The 10,359-nt window shown below is 35.0% G+C and overlaps 1 protein-coding gene across 1 annotated transcript in view; it reads left to right on the plus strand.

The window, feature by feature from the left end:
* CCSER1 (coiled-coil serine rich protein 1) overlaps window positions 1-10,359 on the plus strand; it is a 1,475,466-nt gene that overhangs the window by 973,545 nt on the left and 491,562 nt on the right. The window lies entirely within an intron of this gene.

Below are 10,359 nucleotides of genomic sequence, written 5' to 3' on the forward strand. Positions count from 1 at the left end.
TTTGTCCTATAAAATGAGGAAATAAATCATACTGTCCTCTCCATTTGTAGCATCCTTTCTGTAGAAACAGATTTCTTCCCTATAGTGATGTTTGCCAGCTTTCCTTGATGTTTTAATACCAGTTGCATGATTTTAGTATTTGACATTTTAGTTCCTAGTGAATTTGTCATTTAAGGTCTCTTTCCATTTTCTCAGCTATTTCCTATCCAGAATATCTATTTTTATTTAGAAACACATGAAGTTGGTTCACGTTGATGGAACAGCTGGACGAGGTGAAACATAGATAAATCTTTAGATATTTTTCATGTTGTAGGAGAGCAAGATGATAAGAATATGGTCATCAGTATGACTGGGGAAAAAATGCACTTCATGAGAAAGATCTCAGAGCCTTTTACAGCTTTGTGAGAGTGACTGCTTTCATTCAGACATGACCAAAATGGATCTACTTATAGAAAGAACTAAACTGATCACCTCCTAAGTGAAAGTTTACATCCAAGCAGTACTGCCGCAATTTATCTCTGCTGATTTAGTGCCTTTTGGGACATACAAATGGAGTTACTCAGCTTCTCCTTGCTGTTTCCTAGTCTAATAGCCACTGTGTGTCAAAAGAAGGAAAACTGAAATCCATATATCCGTACAATGGCATTGCTAAATGGTGGCAAAATTCTGCATTTGTTTTACTAAGATTTTTATAGTTTTTAGTTATGCATTATTTTTAAATGCATAATGATTGGGTTTTATTGAAAGAGTGGCTCTTAAATTGTATTGCTTATTTTTCTAACATCCTTCGATTTTATTTTTATTATAAGTGCACTTATAAGTAAGGAACATGGTGAAAATGTGTTTAAATTAATTTTAGAAGTATATTGTTCTCAAAACTACCTTGTGATTTCTGTGAAGGTCAAAATTGTAATAATTTACAATTTAATGTATACATCTCCATAGAAGGGACAACATTGATTTTGGCCTTCTCCCTCAGGGTAATGGAATAATTATAAAAAGCTAAGGTCATGAAATTAACCATAATCCAGTAATGTCTTCTCCACTTGACACCTCTAATTCGTGAGACCAGAAAGTAAATGTCAACTATTAAAATTCAAAACAACTACTTTACTTCCACTTGGGGCAGCACGGGGTTACTTAGGCATATTTCTATTCAATCTAAATACTTACCTTACCTTTCCCTGTGACTAAGAGGCCTAGTGTGTTCTAAGATAAGAAACTTTAGGGAGGTATAAGACAGTCAGGTGAAGTATGTTGTAAAAACTGTTATTTTCAAGTCTCAATGGTAGATGACCTGTGAACAAAGAGTACAATTACTATGTTAAGGACCTTGTGATCTCGCATAAGAAATGGGACATGTATATATCTAATTTCTGTTTGTTGTGTTCTATTATGTGTGTGCATAATACGATGTACAATGTACTTCTGATTATGTTAAATTGAAACGGGGGGATTTAGAAAACTCTTACTCCAAATGATTTCCTAGAATTTCTCATTGTAATGCTATTATGATTGATAAATGACAATAATTACTTATTATGATGAATTAATTTCTTAGTTCAAATGACAGCTATTCCCAATAGGTGTTGATGGATGCAATATCAAGGGCTTATTACCAAATAGTTATAAGAAGATTTAAGAAGTTCCATTTAAAATGTTCTATTTACTTATTGAAGTAATGAGAACAGAGTATTCATAGAAAATGAAGTAGACAGTAATATGCTATTTAGCTAAGTGGTAAATACCATTAAAAATCTAATTGCCAGACAAGAAGGCTAGATTTGAAACTATATGCTATATAAAAATATAAACTAAGAAGAAGTGATTAAAATGTAAATTACTTTTCTAAAGGAAATAGAGATAGGTAACACCTTAATTGCTAAATTGTGAAATATATGAAAATAGCTATTAGCTGTATAAAATAACACCAGTTATACTGGTATTTTTGCATTTTTATGCATACATATTGTGTATACAATTTGAGGGGGCTGATTATAATAGATAATAAAAACCTTGTTTAAAAGGGGAGATTAGAATGCTATACAAAATGTGATGATTTAACAGATATTTCTAACCGATTATAAACAATTTTCTTGCATCCAGTGGGATTTTGCAACTCATAGAAAAACCTCAGTGAAATTGACTGGGTAAGACACGTAGATAAATCATTATTTTTTTTCATTAAGTGTGTATAACACTAAGTTACTGTAATTTTTCTTAAAATACTTTAAAATAGCTTTGTTATTTTAGGTAGCTTCCCCCCCCGCCCCAAAGGCCAGTTTTTAAGTATTAAAGCTTCATCTGTGTGTGCCCATGTGCACAGTTTTGGAATGGCAGATTGTCTGTATTTTTACCCTACCTCAAAAATGCCCAACCATTGGTGTTCTGAATATTCTGTATCACAGGTCTAAAATCACATGATATGTGACTTTATATCATGATGAGAAGAACTAATAATTATGGTTCAATGTCTAAATCAGGAATAAATATTTAGCTTCTGAAATTCTATTGAACGTGATAAGCTAATATGAAATACACTGGCTATTGGAACTTTTAGATTAAGGCTGTTATTGGAAGTTACAGAAACTCAGGAACCACAGAGGCTATGCAAATGAAGACAAATATGTAGTGATCAAGGATCACTTTTATATAATTTGCATGACTCAGATCTCTTAAAGTGATGAACAATCTTGGCAGGGATAATGTTGCCGTTATTAATCTGGAATTCTGAAAAAAGGTTAATATTGGTACACTTGAATATTTTAGATAAATAGTTTATACTCTTATAAAAACTGTTTATAAATATGCTTCTTAAACATCAGAAGGAGAATTAACACTTTAGGTCATTTCTAAAGTATTTAGAAATATGATCAACAACTTTATAGACATACTCATTCCACATTACTGCAAAAATTCCCACGTGTTTTGGAAATTTTTCAGTTGATGATATTTGCGTGATCATGCCATTGATATTAAAAAAATCCCACTTTCATTTGTGGGTTTGCAAGCACAGAGAGATTCTTACAGACACTTAGGAAAAAATTATACATTTTAAATGATTAAAATAGCTGATTTATGAATGTATCATTCTCAAGAAAATAATGAGCATATCTTATAACCTGTTATCTGTTTTGGAGTCCAGAATGCTTCACTAACTTTCTCTGCTGGATTACAGTGTACTGATTCTCTATTTTCTTTGCTGAAAACCATAAATAGGAAATTATTGATGATACAAACCTCAGCGAATTAAAGAAACATAATTAGAGACAGTTGAAAAAAGGCAGATTGAAAATCAATGTTTAGTTAAATACTCTTTTCCCAGCCCTGTTTTATATTTACATTAATTAATCATTGAAAATAATACTTCAAGATTTTTTATTGATGTAAACTATCATTTGAACATATAACATCCTAAAGAAAGTAATTATTTTATTCTGATAGTGGACTGTATGCCTTTGCTAATAGACTTGGATAGACTTTGCATTGTTTATCTTTTGAGGAATTACATTTCTACTTGAAATGGAAAATCATTTTAATTCTCTCCAAAAGAGAAAATTCTGAGAATCAGATAAATTGTATTCTAAATTTCAAAGTAACTTGTCATCCTGGAACATTAACACAAGAAAGATTTCAACTGGAATGAAATAAAAATCACCAATGATTTCTCTTTCCATTTATGATTTAATTAGAATTCTGAATCAGACTACTTTGGGACTAGGTTATTGCTTGAGTTAAGCAAAGTCACTCTTTTCTCTTGCCTGAGAGATCACTGGAGAGAATTGTTTTTGTGTGTGTGTGTGTGTTTTTTTTTTTTTTTTTTTTTTTTTTTTTTTTTTTTTTTTTTGAGATGAGGTCTTGCTCTGTCACCCAGGCTGGAGAGCAGTGGTGAGATTTCTACTCACTGCAAATTCCACCTCCCGGGTTCACGCCATTCTCCTGCCTCAGCCTCCTGAGTAGCTGGGACTACAGGTGTGCATCACTACCCCCGGCTAATTTTTGTTTGTATTTTTAGTAGATAAAGGGTTTCACCGTGTTAGCCAGGATGGTCTGGATCTCCTGACCCCGTGATCCACCCGCCTTGGCCTCCCAAAGTGCTGGAATTACAGGCATGAGCCACCAAGCCCAGCTGAGAATTGTTTTTTCAAAGGGATAAAAGAAGAAAAATATGCAACTTCTAAGAACAGAACTAAAATTGAGGACAATGTACTATTCTTGGGAATAAGAGTTAGCAAAAACCATTAAGCAATATTGTTCTCTTAAGGTCTAGTATTTTGTATAATTTGGAAATTATAGAAGATAACTATACTTATTTTATAGGATTGTGCCTTGAATAAAAAGTATCTTCCATAAGAAATAGATCATGATTACAAGTTTTCTTTGATACTTTTATTGCAAAACTTGCTTCTACTTGTATGTTTTCTTTATTGTCTAATATGCAGAATATAGTATCTTGAATTTTCTACTTTAGTTCAACTTTAGATATCCCATTCTTAGTTTCTGTATAGTTTAGTAGAATAAGAAAATCTTTTATAATCTCAGTGATGACAATTTTTTGGGAAATATATAGAATTTTTCAGTTGTTAGGTGACTATAGCCTGCCACTAAGATGTATCTGATGAACAGTGTGAATTTGATATCAAGAGACCCTTTAAGGACTCAGTAAAAAAAAAAAAATCTCAGAACTCAGAATTGACAGGCAATAAGGAGAGTAAAGATCTTTATACTTACTGTCAATGAAAAGAGTCAAACTCTGTAAAATATTTGAAGAGATTTATTCTGAGCCACATAAGTGACCATGGTCTGTGACATAGCCCTCAGGAGACCCCGAGAACATGTGCCCAAGGAAGTCGGGGCGCAGCTTGGTTTTTTACATTTTAGAGAGGCGTGAGACATCAATGAAATACATTTAAGAAATACATTGGTTTGGTCCAGAAAGGCGGGACAGCTCAAAGCAGCAGGTGGTGTGGGGGATGCTTCCAGGCTATGGGTAAATTTAAACATTTTCTGTTTGACAATTGGTTGAGTTTATCTAAAGACCTGGGATGACAGAAGGAAATGTTCAGGTTAAGATAAAAGACTGTGGAGACCAAGGTTCTTTTGAGGTCTTATAGTGGCTGCACTTAGAGACAATAGATGACAAGGATTTCTTAATCAGATCTTTAAAAGGTGCTAGACTCTTAGTTAATCTCTTTAGACTTGAGAGGGCTAGGAAGAAAAAGAACCAGCTATTTTAATAGAGATGCTTTACAGATGCTAATTTTCCCCCACAAAGGACAACTTTACAAGGCCATTTCTTTTTTTTTTTTTTTTCTGAGACGGAGTCTTGCTCTGCTGCCCAGGCTGGAGTGCAGTGGCCGGTTCTCAGCTCACTGCAAGCTCTGCCTCCCGGGTTTACGCCATTCTCCTGCCTCAGCCTCCCGAGTAGCTGGGACTACAGGCGCCCGCCACCTCTCCCGGCTAGTTTTTTGTATTTTTCTAGTAGAGACGGGGTTTCACCGTATTAGCCAGGATGGTCTCGATCTCCTGACCTCGTGATCCGCCCGTCTCGGCCTCCCAAAGTGCTGGGATTACAGGCTTGAGCCACCGCGCCCGGCCACAAGGCCATTTCAAGATATGGCAAAGAAACATGTTTTGGGATAAAATATTGTGATTTTCTTCTTTGTCTTGTAATGTTATGCCAGAGTCAGGTTGGAAAGTAAGTCACAATATATAGAGTTAAATAAAACCCATCTGATGAGAATTTATGATTTGTAGGGCATGACTCCCCAGACCTTTTATATAGGAATTTGGGCAAGATAAAAAAAAAAAAGAAAATCAGTTTAGTCCTTATTATAAATCAACATTTAATTAGAATAACTACACATTACAAGGCCATAATAATTGTTCCTGTTTCAAAAGTTTGTTGAGAAAATGAGTTAATATGCATAAAGCTCTTTGAGTAGGGTCTGGCACATAGGAAGCATCCAACACGTGCAACAGTTACCATTATTATTATTATTAATATTATTATTATTATTATTTATATAATCAGGTCTTTCCTTCATATTTTCTTCTGTCAGAGATGCTATTCAGATATTTTACTGTCTGTGTTGACTAGTCCACACCACGACATCAATGATATCCTAGGCCAAGTCTGCTTTTTAAAGGATTTTACATTCCAAATTTGTTCTGAGGTAGCAAATCCCAAATACGGCAACAAATTCTACTTTAGAATCTTTATTTAACCTCGAATATTCTATTTCCACATTTCATATTACAGATGAGAGAAAAAAATATTTAGCTTTTCTACTTATGGTATTTTTTATTGAAGGCAGTGCTTAAGGACTATAGGTTTTATAAGCTGTTTTTCACATCCTATATATGTTCTGGGTCATCTTCAGATTGGATTTTGAAGATCTCTTCTATGTTTGTACATCACTGACATTCCAAGAAATGACCCCAAAGAAACCTGTTGATCAAGCAAAACTAAGCTTAGTAGATCTACTTTAGTAAGAAAGATCACAGTAGTATCTCAAATGGTGAGAAAATAATTAAAAGTGCACTCAGTTTAACTTTTTTCTCCTTCTTTGGAAGTGTTTGACTGGTTATCTGAATCAGATATGTGCCCAGAGTAGGCGCATAGTGACAGAAAAAATACTTTCCAAGACAAACAGGAAAAAAAACAGAAAAAAAGAGAGAAAGGAAGGGGAACAAGTGAGGGGGAGCCAGCTTCTGACAGATATAAAATCACTGTGGGATGATAAAACAGCCTTAAATATAAGAAATCCATTACACACATGCACAGAAAGCCACACAAAATAGTATTTACAATATGATGAAGCAGTAATTTGAGACTAATCAATTACATGAAGAAACTGTTCAACCACCATGTTCCCAAGATAGAGTTCTCCAAAATGGACACTAATTTAGATTGTACCTGGTAGGATTATGCCAGTTAGAGACATATGCACATGAGTTTAACTGAAATAAGTAAGTAGGAATTTGACTGAAAGGTCAAAAGAACTGATAAGAGCACATGAAAATTTTACTGGGCCAACCTCTTAAAAACCTGGTTTAAGACCAGGTTGAGCATGGTGAAACCCCGTCTCTCCTAAAATACAAAAATTAGCCAGGCATGGTGGCACATGCCGTAATCACAGCTACTTGGGAGGCTGAGGCAGGGGAATCGCTTGAACCCAGGAGGCAGAGGTTGCAGTGAACTGAGATCGCTCCACTTGCACTCCAGCCTGGTAACAGAGCAAGACTCAGTCTCAAAAAAAAAAAAAAAAAAAAACAGGTTGGGGGCCTGACAAACTCTCTACCTCCAAGCAAAATGAAACTAAATGAAACAAACAAGACAAGATTGAGGAAGGCTCTCATAAGGTTTTGAAAAGGTAATCAAAGTAATTTGTCCAAAGAACATCAAGAACTTCTGAACTCCTGAGTCTTTATAACTGTGTACCTCTTAGTGACTCAGTGAGTGACAAAAACAAACAGTAGTGTCGTTTCTCATCACAGATAAGTGGTTTTGAAGTTGATTTAATAATCAAAGGATTACTTAAAAAGCATTCTCATTTCTAGGAGGCCGAAACTTTGTATTTGAGAGATTGACAAAAATAAATTAAGTTTAGACTCAAAGCAGGATTTTCCTCACTTTTGCAGTCAGACAGACCCCTGAATGGGAGACTTATGAGGCCTCAGAGAAACATGTTTCAGAGGAACTCTTGCAGGTGGGTTTCAATTCACCATGTGTTATATCTCTACAGTTTTTCACTGTTGATGCCACAAAAGACCACAATGAAAGAAATCTGTTGAGTGAACAAACCTAGTATGTTAGATCCCATGCAATAAAAAAATAACACTACATTAACAAAGTTTTTGTAAGTCTCTAAATGGGAAAATTAGGAGAAGATCTTTTACAAGATGTTAAAATCCAGTCTGGGTTAGTTAAAGGGAGGTTTTGCAAGGTTGAGAATAGGCAGGGATTAGGCAGATTTTATGACACTGTAGCTTTGTACAGCACAGTTAGATATTGTGATTTCAGGTTTCTGAAATGAAATGTATTTTTTTTGTTCATGTCTTTTCTTTTTAATCTGGATATAAGTAAGGTTTTGTAGCTTTACAGTGGATTTTACAAAGAGGCGAGGACCAAGAAGGATTACAGTAGAAGGATTTTGACTTTTGAATCAATATACATTTAGATTTCTCTTTTTATAAAGAACATAAAGTATTTTTAGAATCAGTTCAACCTTGGAGATATTTTTATTTGAAAAGGCAAAAAACAAATGATAATGTTTATTTTGCTCCGTTATATATTTATTTGAAAACATATTCTTAAACAAACTTACAGCGTTTTTGTGTGTGCAAATGATTATGTAATTATTTCTTGTTCTTTATGCCAATTAATGTAAAAGAAAATACTACTTCAGATGGTTGAAGTGATTCAGCTTGCTTTTATCAGAAAAGTATTTATTCATATCCAAATGAAGGTGAACTCTTATGATTCCCTTCTTAATTACAAATAGAAGCTAATTGCCACCTCAAAAATATAGAGAAGAAAACAAACATTTTCATTATTTTGATACTTACCAGATCACAGTAAGATTTTTTTTTCTGTTTTAGTTTATATTTTCATCTTGAACAAATAATCCTCGTGTAAACTATCTAATTTTTTTAATTTTTGACATTGCCGTCTAATGTATTTAGTTCCTATAAAACCACAACGGAAAAACACTGCTCTTCTCTGGAGAACTTAGCTGCCCTTACCTCAGCTTGGCAATAGATCTCCAAATTTCTTCCCACCCCTTAGTCATCTCTCTTTTGAGGTCAATTATTTGACATTAGGTCCATTCTCTGTTCACATCCTATCCTCCAAGCACTTTGAAACAATCTCCAGCCATTTGTCGTCACTCAGCCCCGTGAAAGATGAGCACTTCTAATGAGTTTTTACCGTTGTCCTTTAATCATACCAAAGGGGTCCCTCAGTACCTTCCCAGTGATCACCACATCCTCACCTATATGTCATCTAAAACTTTTAAATAAGATTACCTAACAATGGAAAAAATATGTATTTCTAATTGTTTAGCTCCTAAGAAACATGGTGTTGTCAAGCTATTTTATAAACAATTGTCTCAATTAGATTAAAAATCCAAGCATTAGAGACTTTCAGTCTTATACAAATATTAGTTGTGCTCAAAATAATAGCTTTAAGTAGAATTGCTACTCTACACTACATTTGTCTGCTCAAACTGCTGTAACAAATTACCACCAAGTAGGTGACTTTAATGACATCATTTTAATTTTTCACAGTTCTGGAGGCTAGAAATCTTTGATGCCAGCATCAAAATCAGCAGGTTTGCTTTCTCCTCAAGCCTCCCTTCTTGGCTGGCAGATGACCACCTTCTTGCTGTGTCCTCACATGCTCTTTACTCTGCTTATCCCTGGTGTCCCTTTGTGTGTCCAAATTTCCTAATAAAGGCAATAGTCAGATAGGATTAGAGTCCAGCCTAACAGCCTCATTTTATTTTCCTTTTTGGTTTAAATTCATGCGGTACAGATGTAATTTTGTTACATGCATAGATTGTGTGATGGTGAAGTCAGGGCTTTTAGGGTATCATTCACCTGAATAATATACATTGTACCCATTACGTAATTTATCATCATCCACCCCGCCCCCCCCCCGCACCCTCTCACCCTTCTGAGTCTCCACTATCGTTTCACTCTTTACCTTCATATAGCATTTAGCTCCCACCTATACAGTAGAAAATGCAGTATATCCTTTCTGTGTCAGATAATTATCCTTTAAAAGCCTTATCCCCAAATATAACCACATTAGGAGGTCCTGGGGGCTAGGGCTTTACCATGTAAATTAGGGGAGGACATAACACACACTACAAGTAATATGACTGCATCATCTGTTTCCCTCAAAAAAAGGGCTTCCTCTTTGCCCTATACTATTTACCCAAGAGCTTCTTGTTCTCTTCAATAACCTTGAAACTTGATCACATTCAAATTCTAACCATTAACAATAAACAAAAAATAACAGACCGGGCACAGTGGCTCATGCCTGTAATCCCAACACTTCGGGAGGCAGAGGTGGGCAGATCACAAGGTCAGGAATTTGAGCCCAGCCTGGCCAATATGGTGAAACCCCATCTCCACTGAAAATACAAAAATTAGCCAGGCATGGTGGTGGGTACCTATAGTCCCAGCTACTCAGGAAGCTGAGACAGGAGAATCGCTGGAACCCTGGAGGCGGAGGTTGCAGTGAGCTGAGATCACGCGACTACACTCCAGCCTGGGTGACAGAGCAAGAATCCATCTCAAAATAAATAAATAAATAAATAAATAAATAAATAAATAAATAAATAAATAAAT

This window comes from Piliocolobus tephrosceles, chromosome 3 (genome assembly GCF_002776525.5).
Source record: "Piliocolobus tephrosceles isolate RC106 chromosome 3, ASM277652v3, whole genome shotgun sequence".
NCBI classification, from domain to species: domain Eukaryota; kingdom Metazoa; phylum Chordata; class Mammalia; order Primates; family Cercopithecidae; genus Piliocolobus; species Piliocolobus tephrosceles.